We start from the raw sequence: 9,674 nt of genomic DNA, 5'->3' as shown, positions 1-9,674 counted from the left end.
TCTTTCTAGATATAAAAAATACTGATCTCTAATTTGTCAGATCTACAGCTTGGTGGTGTACACTTTCTCTAACTAGCCAGCAGATGGCATCCACAAGTCACCTGTTCCCCTAAGTCAGTTCTTCCCAACTTTGTCTTTGTGGTGTTGGGGGTCTGGTTCTTGTGGGGTTCAATCATGCACTAAGTTTGGGTGTGTTGTTGGTGCTGTCCGCCCTGAATGTGGGGCATGTGTCTGGGTGGTTAGGGAGGCAGGGCAGCTTTAATAATCAAACCTCCCAGGTGTTAACAGAGATTTAAGGCTGTTGCAAGAGTCTAAGCCTTCATTTCAGTCTTGCCACAGATTGTCTCAGCTGCCAACCCACAAGTCCTTGGTATTGGTGTATGGTCTCTGGGATTTCCGAGCGGGTCCCCCTTGCCAGCCACGCTCTTCCAGGACCTCTGCTGAGGGAAGGCTGTGCCATGTCACAAGTGTGCGCTGGCCCTCCAGGGAAGCCCTGGGCCACTGGGCTGTGTAGAAGCCTGCTGTAAAGATGGTTGAATGGGGCATGTTAATTTCCTCCTTTTCACACAGCTCTGCCTTCCCAGCTCTGGGACTATTAGCTGTGGGTGCACTAAAGCCACTGTCCATGGCCGATATTGTGGCATATGCGCAGTGCTGTGGGAGACACTGTCACACTGGGTTTCTTGGCGTGACTCTGGGCTATAGCTCCAGCCCTGGGCAGAAGTGTTTCCAGCCCGCTGGGGAGATGGCTGCAAGGGGCACAGTTTCTTTCTCCTTTTGGCTTCCCTCTGCCCCCTGGCCCTGAGACAATCAGCAGCAGGCTATCCTCCATGCCAGACACCGAGAGGTTGGCACAGCCTGCTCCTGCCATGCTTCACTGCGCAGTTCTCACTGTCGTAACTGCAGCTGCTCCCGGGTTTTGTTTTTTTTTTAAAAAAGAACTAGTCCATCTCCAAATGCCAACCCATGGTTTCCCCACACTGCAACGTGGCTGCTGGACTTTCAGCTGGGTCACTCACTCATTTCAGAATGCAGACTCCTGGTTCACCAAATGCACGGTCCCTGTGGATTTAGCAGACCTTGTCTGGCTGGTGCATTGCTGGAACTGGTGTTCTGGGTCACTTTCTGGCTTTTATCTAGTATTTTTCACAGAGGTATTTTTTTTGCCCTGTCTCACCTATCCGCCATCTTGGGTTCTCCAGTCTGGATATATGTTCTTTTAATCCAATCTTGTGGGGGCAGACCTATTGTGGGTGGGACATTAGATTAGGTTGTTTCCATGGAGATATGACCCTGCCCATTCAAGGTGGGTCTTAATAGCCTTGCTGCAGTCCTCTATGAGAGGATAAAAGGCAGAGATATTTTTGGAGAGAGTTCAGAGAAGCTAAGAGAGAAGCTAAAATATGTAATGCAGAGTTTATTTCCAGGAGAAGCAAGAAGCACCCACAAGAGAAGCTAAGACAGAAGCCCAGAGACATTTTGGAGAAAGCCACAGAAACCAGAAGCTAAACCTGGGAGAGGACCTGCAGATTCTGTTCATGTGCCTTCTCTAGTGACAGAGGAACCCCAGATGCCATTGGCCTTTCTTCAGAGAAGGTATCATCCTGTTGATACCTTAATTGGGACATTTTCATGCCCTTACAACTGTAAATTTGTGAACTAATAAACCCCCATTGTAAAAGCCAATCCATTTCTGGTATATTGCATTTCAGCAGCTTTAGCAAACCAGAACATTAGGGAAAGAACATTCAAAGGTAAATAACCAATAGGGAACTCCAGATATGAGACAGGAATTCTGAGAAGTAGTTGCAATTTGAGAACCATTCTCATTATTCATTCATTCTTCACACATTTACTGAGCACCTATTCTATGCCAGGCATTATGGTAGACATTGGGGCTAGGGTGGGGAATAAGACAGACATGGCACCTGCCCTCAAGATGTTTATATTTAAGAGGGAGATACAGGCAATAAGACATGAAATATCTACATATAGTTATAAATCATGGTAAGGTTGATCTACTTTAGATTAGATGGCCAAAGGAAGTCTCTGAGGATGTGATATTTAACTTGAGAGCTGAAAGACAAGACGGGAACAGCTAGACAAGTAGAAAGAAAAGTATTCTAGAAAGAGGGAACATGAAGGATTGGATGTGAAAAAGAGCTTGATGTGCTTTAGGGAAAAAAAGAAGGCTGGAGCTTACTGAGCAAGGGAGATGGTGGCCCAGTATGAAGCTGGAAAGAAAGGCAGAAGCCAGGTCATGGAAGGCCTTGACAAACATGTAAAGGACTTAAAATGATTTTCTTCTAGCAACAGGAAGTTATTGAAGTGTTTTAAATGGGAGCAATGAATTGATAAAATTTACCTTTTAGGTTTCTTTGGACTATATAATGTAGATAGTTAAAGCTTTGACAACAGATGTATTCTCAGAAGGAGTGTAACACTGAAATAATAAGGTGAAGTTTGAGTCTTTGGGAATGTTCATCTTTAGGATAGGAGGGGAGAAGGAGCAGCCAGCAAATGGGAAAGAAGAGGAATGTTCAGAGAGATGGGAAAAGTGTTATGTAAGTACATGTAAAGGAGTGTTTCACAAAAGAGAGTCTGGTCAACATTGTTAAATGCTGAAAAGATCTTAGGAAGGAATGAGGTCTGAGAAATAGCCTATGTATTTGAATGTAGGAAGCCATTTTGAAAGTGTACCTTCCTAGAGGTAAGAGAACAAGGAAAGGACAGGTGGGGTATAGAGACCACACTTCTGAAAATTTGTTTATCAATGGAAAGATAAAGTCGAATGTTGGGTAGAAGAAGTAGCAGTTTATGAAAAGGTCTTTTCAGAATAGATGAAACCTATTGCAGATAGTTAAAGCTAGCGGAAGTTTACATCTGGGGGTGGGGTAAGAGAGGTAGAGGGAGTGGGTGGGAGAGAGGAAAGGAGGCAACTGGGAATGTTTGAAAAAATGCTTGAGAGATTAGATGGATAATTTAAAGGCCATGAACCTGGAGGTTATCGAAACAGATGTGGTCAAGCTTACAAGTGCTAGTATTAAATTTAAAGGAGGAAGGACCTCTTTCCTTTGAGTCTGGAGAGAAGGGTGAGGGAGTAACTATAGCAAGAGAGAAACTTTAAAGTAGAATGGTAGGAATTTTAGGAAGTTATAGCAGTTGGTATTGATTATCAATCAATCAAAATAAACAATGCACACTCATGTGCTATGTAGGCTCAATAAAATAAAGCCTCTTTAGGTGCAGTAACTATGGGTTATCTTGTTTGTTTTGTTTATGTACCTAATAAAATCTTGTATGTGGTAAGATGCTTAATTAATATAGGTTTAATGGATCAGTGATCATTATCCTGAGGGAACTTACAACTAGGAGCAACCAAACAACATATGCAGTATGTAATAATTTCCAAAGGGTGGTGTTGATAATGAGTGCTGCAGGATTTTAAATGAAGGAAATGAGCCTGTAGGTTGGGATGATGTGGTAATGCTTCAAGAGGAGCTAAGTTCTTAGCTGGGCCTTAATGCTTGGCTAGAATTTAAAAGCAGATTTTATAATGAACAAGAAGTGGACATCTTCTATATATGGGGGTGGGATAATGATTTTATGGCAAATTGAAAAGATCTGACAACTGAAGGAAACATGCTAGAAAATCTGCAGAAGGTTGTTCAAGGATTTGCTGAGATGTCAAAACAGAAGGATCAAAGTGAAAAAGACTCTCTAGTCTGTGTCAGGAGGCTGGAAGTTTACAGTTTTAAATTTAAAGTCTTTCCTTCTGTATTGCATCCTCCTAAGTAAACGTGAAATAGGACATTTCAGTCTAATTTGGAAGGAAGGCTGAGAAATTCAATCCTGTAATCATCTTATCTGGAGATAAGTCAAGATACAATTATTTACTGCCATGCTCAAAAGTATACAATGATTCCCTAGTGCCTACATAATTAATATATGGACTCAGTCACTTAGCACTGAAGGGAATCCACAGTAAGGTTCCAAACATTTCCAGGCTTATTTCTAACCCCATTCATATATATATTGCATATTTTTCCAGGTAGACTAGTAACTGTTTCTCTGAACATGTTATCTACTTTCCAGTCCCCGTTTCTCTGTTCATGATATTTCTTCCACCTCCACTTTGATGAGTCAAAATCTTCACCCCTGTTTTAAGACATATCTCAAATGTGACCACCTCATCCATAAAGTCTTTCCTGCCCACCTACCTCTCATAAATGGATTTTCTCTCTTCTATTGGGAACTCAATTTATAATGTACCTTGTATTGTAATTATTTATAAGGTCATCTAATTCAAACTCTTACCTTCTAATCTCCACTAAATTTCATACTTTTTGGTGACAGGATCAGGTTATTGCTCATTTCTATCCCTTTAAGAGCCTATTATAAGTAATATTTTACATTAACTGATGTAGAATTAGAATGAGGTGAGGGAATGATGTATTTAGGGAGGCCTTGGTGAAAGGTTATGCAAATGAGAGATGGTTCAGAGAACTCCTGGGGAAAATGGTGGAGTAGGGAGCTGCAGGACACACTCCTCCTACAAAAGCAGCTAGTGGACAGGCAGAAACTGTATGAAACAATGGTTCTGGGACTCTGGAGGCCAGGAGAGCACTGTATAGCATCCAGAAATGAGCAGGACAGGGAGACTGAGAAGCTGTAGCAAAAAAATTGTGAATGAATTGTGCCTCAACAGTGGCTATCACCCATCCCCCACCCTCAAGGCAAGCAACCTTGGTACAGTCTGGGGCTGCAGACAGAGAGGGACATGGACTCCTTCCTCCCTGGGAAATGGGTGGGGTACATAGCCAAGTGTTGAGTGTAGCTTCAGATCAGTGAGTTTGGAATGCTAGGTTCTGGGTCAGAATCACAGTTCCAGCCTGCCCTGGACAGGGCTCCCCATGGACATTATTTCAACACCACACCCACCAAGGGTGGAGCCTGTGGAGGTTGAGAAAACACTCTCCCTCCTTAGGGCTAGAGGAATAGTTTGCCCAAAGAGCACCATGTGCTGGGCAGGCCAGGAAAGCACAGCTTTGGGGAGCCAACAAAAAAGGCTTTTTGGCATCTTTCCTGAACCTCTCCCCTGGGCCCTTTGGAACTGGTCTGCACCCCCTCATGGTCCCTGTCCCTGCTTTGATCAGGTAAACATGGGCATTTCTAAACATCTAGAATAAGTTGAACCTAAAACCCTAGGCAAGAGAGTGAAACTGATCATCAGAGTAAACTCATCAAGATGATCAGATATCTAGATACCAGCCAAAATTTATAAGACATACTGAGAAACAGGAAGATATGGCCCAGTCAAAGGAGCAAATTGGAAAGTTAGAGGAGACACAGAATTTGGAATAACTAATCAAAGATGTTCAAACAAATCTCCTAAATCAATTCAAGGAGATGAAGGAAAATATGGCTAAAAAGATAAAGACACTGGGTGAACCTAAAGAAGAAATTTAAAACATGAAAAGAAAAATAACCAAACTTATGGGAATGAAAGGCAAAACAAGAGATTAAAAATGCACTAGAGGTGTAGAACATCACATTTGAATAGGCAGAAGAAAGGATCAGCAAACTAGAAGACAGAACATCTGAAATCATATAGTCAGAAGAACAGATAGAGAAAAGAATGGAAAAAATTGAGCAGGGTCTCAGAGAATTGAATGACAGCACAAGGCACACAAGTACATAAGTACACGCATTATGGGTGTCCCATGAGAAGAGAAGGGAAACAGAACAGAAAGAGTATTTGAGGAGAAAGTGGCCCCAAATTTCCCAACCTTTTATGAAGGACTTAAATATACATGTCCAAGAAGCACAGCACACTCCAAATAGAATAAACCCTGATAGACTTATGCCAAGAAACATACTAATCAGAATGTCAAATGCCAAAGATAAAGAGAGAATTCTGAAAGCAGCAAGAAAAAGCCATTCATCACATGGGGGAAACATAATAAGGCTAAGTGCCGATTTCTCATCAGAAACCATGGAGGTGAGAAGACGTTGGTATGATATATTTATGGTACTGAACAAGAAAACTGTCAGCCAAGAATTCTTTATCCAGCAAAACGGCCCTTCAAAAATGAGGGAGAATTTATAATATTCAGATATCCAGAAACTGAGAGAGTTCATCACCAAGAGAACTTCCCTAAAAGAAATGCTAAAGGGAGTTCTGCAGGCTGAAAGGAAAAGACAGGAGAGAGAAACTTGGAGAATGATCCATAGCACTTGAGAAGAATGTATATCCTTCTGTTTGGGGGTGCAATATTCTGTATATGTCAGTAAAGGTCACCAAAAGGGTAAAGAGAGACAAAAATAAGATATGACATACAAAAACCAAAGGATGAAATGGTTGATGTAAGTACTGCCTTTACAGTAATAACATTGAATGTTAATGGATTAAATGCCCCAATCAAAAGACACAGATTGGCAGATTGGATAAAAAATATGATCCATCTATATGGTGTCTACAAGAGATTCACCTTCGACCCAAGGACACAAATAGGTTGAAAATGAAAGGTTGGGAAAAGTTATTCCACACAAGCAGTAATTAATAAAGAGCTGGTATAGCTATACTAATATCAGACAAAATAGACTTTAAATGCTAAACTGCTGTAAGAGGCAAAGAGGGACTCTAAATGTGAATAAAAGGGACAATATACCAAGAAGAAATAACAAATCATAAATATTTATGCACCTAACCAGAGTGCCCCAAAATACATGAGGCAAACACTGGTAAAATTGAAAGGAGAAATAGACATCTCTACAGTATTTGTTGGAGCCTTCTATACACCATTCTCATCAACAGATGAAACATCTAGACAGGGGATCAATTAGGAAACAGAGAAATTGAATAATATGATAAATGAACTAGACCTAATAGACATATACAGAATATTGCAGCCCCAAACAGAAAGATATACACTCTTCTCAAGTGCTATGGATCACTCTGCAGGATAGTCCACATGTTGGGTCACCATACAGGTCTCAATAAATTTAAAAAGATTGAAATTGTACAAAACCACAATGAGATATCATTTCACACCACTATTAAAAAAACAAAAAGCTTCAAGTGTTGGAGAGGATGTGGAGAAATAGGAACACACATTCACTGCCAATGGGAATGTACAATGGTGCAGCTGCTGTGGAAGACAGTTTGGCAGTTCCTCAAGAAGCTAGGTATAGAATTTCCATATGACTCAGCAATTCTACTACTAGGTATATACCCAGAAGAGCTGAAAGCAAGGATGTAAACAGACATTTACACACCAATGTCCATAGCGGCATTATTCACAGTTGCCTAAAGTTGAAAGCAACCCAAGTGTCTATCAGCCAATAAATGGATAAAAGCAATGTGTTATATGTATGATGGAATATTATTCAGCTGTGGGAAGGAATGAAGTCCTCATGCATGTGACAAAATGGATCAACCTGGAGGACATTTATGTTGACTGAAATAAGCTGGATACAAAAGGACAAATATTGTATGATTTCACCAATATGAACTAAATATAACAAGCAGACTCATAAAGTTGGACTCTATAATATAGGTTCCCAGGAGATAGAATTGAGGTAGAAAATGGGGAGCTGATTCTTAATTTGTGTAAAATTTCTATTTAGGTTGATTGTAAATGTTTTTGGAAATGGATAGATGTGATGGTAGCACATTACTGTGAGTATAATTAACAGCACTGAATTATGTGTGTGAATGTGAATGAATGGGGAAGTGTTAGGTCATGTATGCTGCTAGAAAGAAAGCTAAAGGATAAAACATGGGACTATATAACATGGTGAACCCTGTTGTGGATGATGTCTCTGGTGAATAGTACAAATATAAGAATTTTTTTTTCATGAACTAGTGAATGTACATCACTAGTATAAGGTGTTAACAATAGGGTGGTCTATGGGAAAAAATATACCTAATGCAAACTATGGACTATAGTTGACAGTAATATTTTAGTATTCTTTAAATATAAACAAATCATAGAGACAGAATTAGATTAGTGGTTATGTAGGTCTGGGGAAGAATAGAGGTATTGAGAGTGAGTGCTAAGGGGTATGGAGTTTTTCTTTTTGGAGTAATGAAAATGTTCTAAAATTTACAGTGGTGATGAATGCAAAACTGTGATTATGCTAAAAGCCATTGATTGTACACCTTGGATGGATTGTATGGTACATGAATATCTCTCAATAAAACTGCTTTAAAAAAAAGAGATGGCTCAACCTTTGTCTTGGTCTCTGTGAACCATTTACTGATTTAAACTTTAGTGTTAATTTTTTGCACATGCCAGCAATTTTCTTTACCACTATTTATATCCTGTGTAGCTATTTCCTATTGCTATACTACTTATGGATTTTGTGATTATGTTTCCGTTCAACTTTATTGGTGTATTGAACATGAAAATGTATGAAGAATCCAAACACAAAAGAAAACATGTACAGCCTCTTAAATATTCAACAGAATATATTTTCTATTCCAACAGATGTGAACTAAGTCACACTATCAAACTTGAAATAAATATTAGTCTTACATTTTATTAAGTGCTCTGATAAACACTGTAAAGTGAAGCACAATTTGCATACCCTTTCATAGATGCCTTGGTTTGCTATGGTAGTATAGGAAAGAAGCATGTAGTTGCTGTTTTCCTGTCAGGGAAACCTTTTTGTTTTTTTAACTATATTGTTGGAGATTGAAGCATATTCCTCACAAAATTTGTTCAAAACCTATGGTTCTACTCTTTTTTTTTACCACAAAGATATTTATAAATGAAAATGCGGCATCACATAAACAGCTAAAGCTAGACTATCTACAGACAAAGTTAAGAAATCTGGTGTGCTGTAAATTCAAGTCCTCAGGACAACAAAAGCAATTAAGCAAGACCTGAAGTAACAATGTTAATGTCATTTACAAAGGAAAAAACTGTTAGAAAAACACTCAAATGCTGAGCATAATTCAGAATGTAAGGGAAAAAAATCAAATTAGCTGAAAGTTTCATAAAAACAAGGTCTTATTTACATTGCACAAAGCTCAGGTGTTAGCCCTGAATGTAACTTTCAAAATACCTTCAAATATATCCAACTCAGATCACTTTTGCTGATTTTCTGCAGTACAAATCATGTGCAACCTCTTTTTCTCTTAAGACAAAACAATTCTTCAAATAATAATTTTAAGTACATCACTAAACACCAGGAGCTCTATCTTAGGGGATTTCTTTAGGAAGAACCGATTTTCCCTCCAGCTCCTGGTAATTGAAATTTCCTGCCTGCACTTCTATATTCTTTTGTAATTTGTTTTATTTGTGAGCCACCTATCACATTAATAGCCAGCATGATCAGATGCTCCACTGGTGATTACAAAAATGAAATTAGCAGTATATCCCCCATTGATTTGACTCCTTTCTTTAAAAAATCTCAAGTTTTTTCTACAACGTGAATCTTTCCAAATTTCCCAATGGCTGCAAATTTTCTGGTAAATTTTTAAATCCCACTAGGCATTATATGAAAGATTTCTCAAAGTATTCAAGTCAAAATATTTGCTCTAGGACCAGTAAAATGTTTCTGTGAATTTTCTTTTTTATAGGAATAGATGCTGTTTTAGTTTCTGAGGTGGCTTAAAGGAGATACCATGAAATGGGTTGGCTTTAAACAGTGGGAGTTCATTAGCT

This window comes from Choloepus didactylus, chromosome X (genome assembly GCF_015220235.1).
Source record: "Choloepus didactylus isolate mChoDid1 chromosome X, mChoDid1.pri, whole genome shotgun sequence".
NCBI lineage: Eukaryota > Metazoa > Chordata > Mammalia > Pilosa > Megalonychidae > Choloepus > Choloepus didactylus.
The sequence above is the reverse complement of the archived record's forward strand: the minus strand, read 5'-3'. Positions refer to the sequence as shown.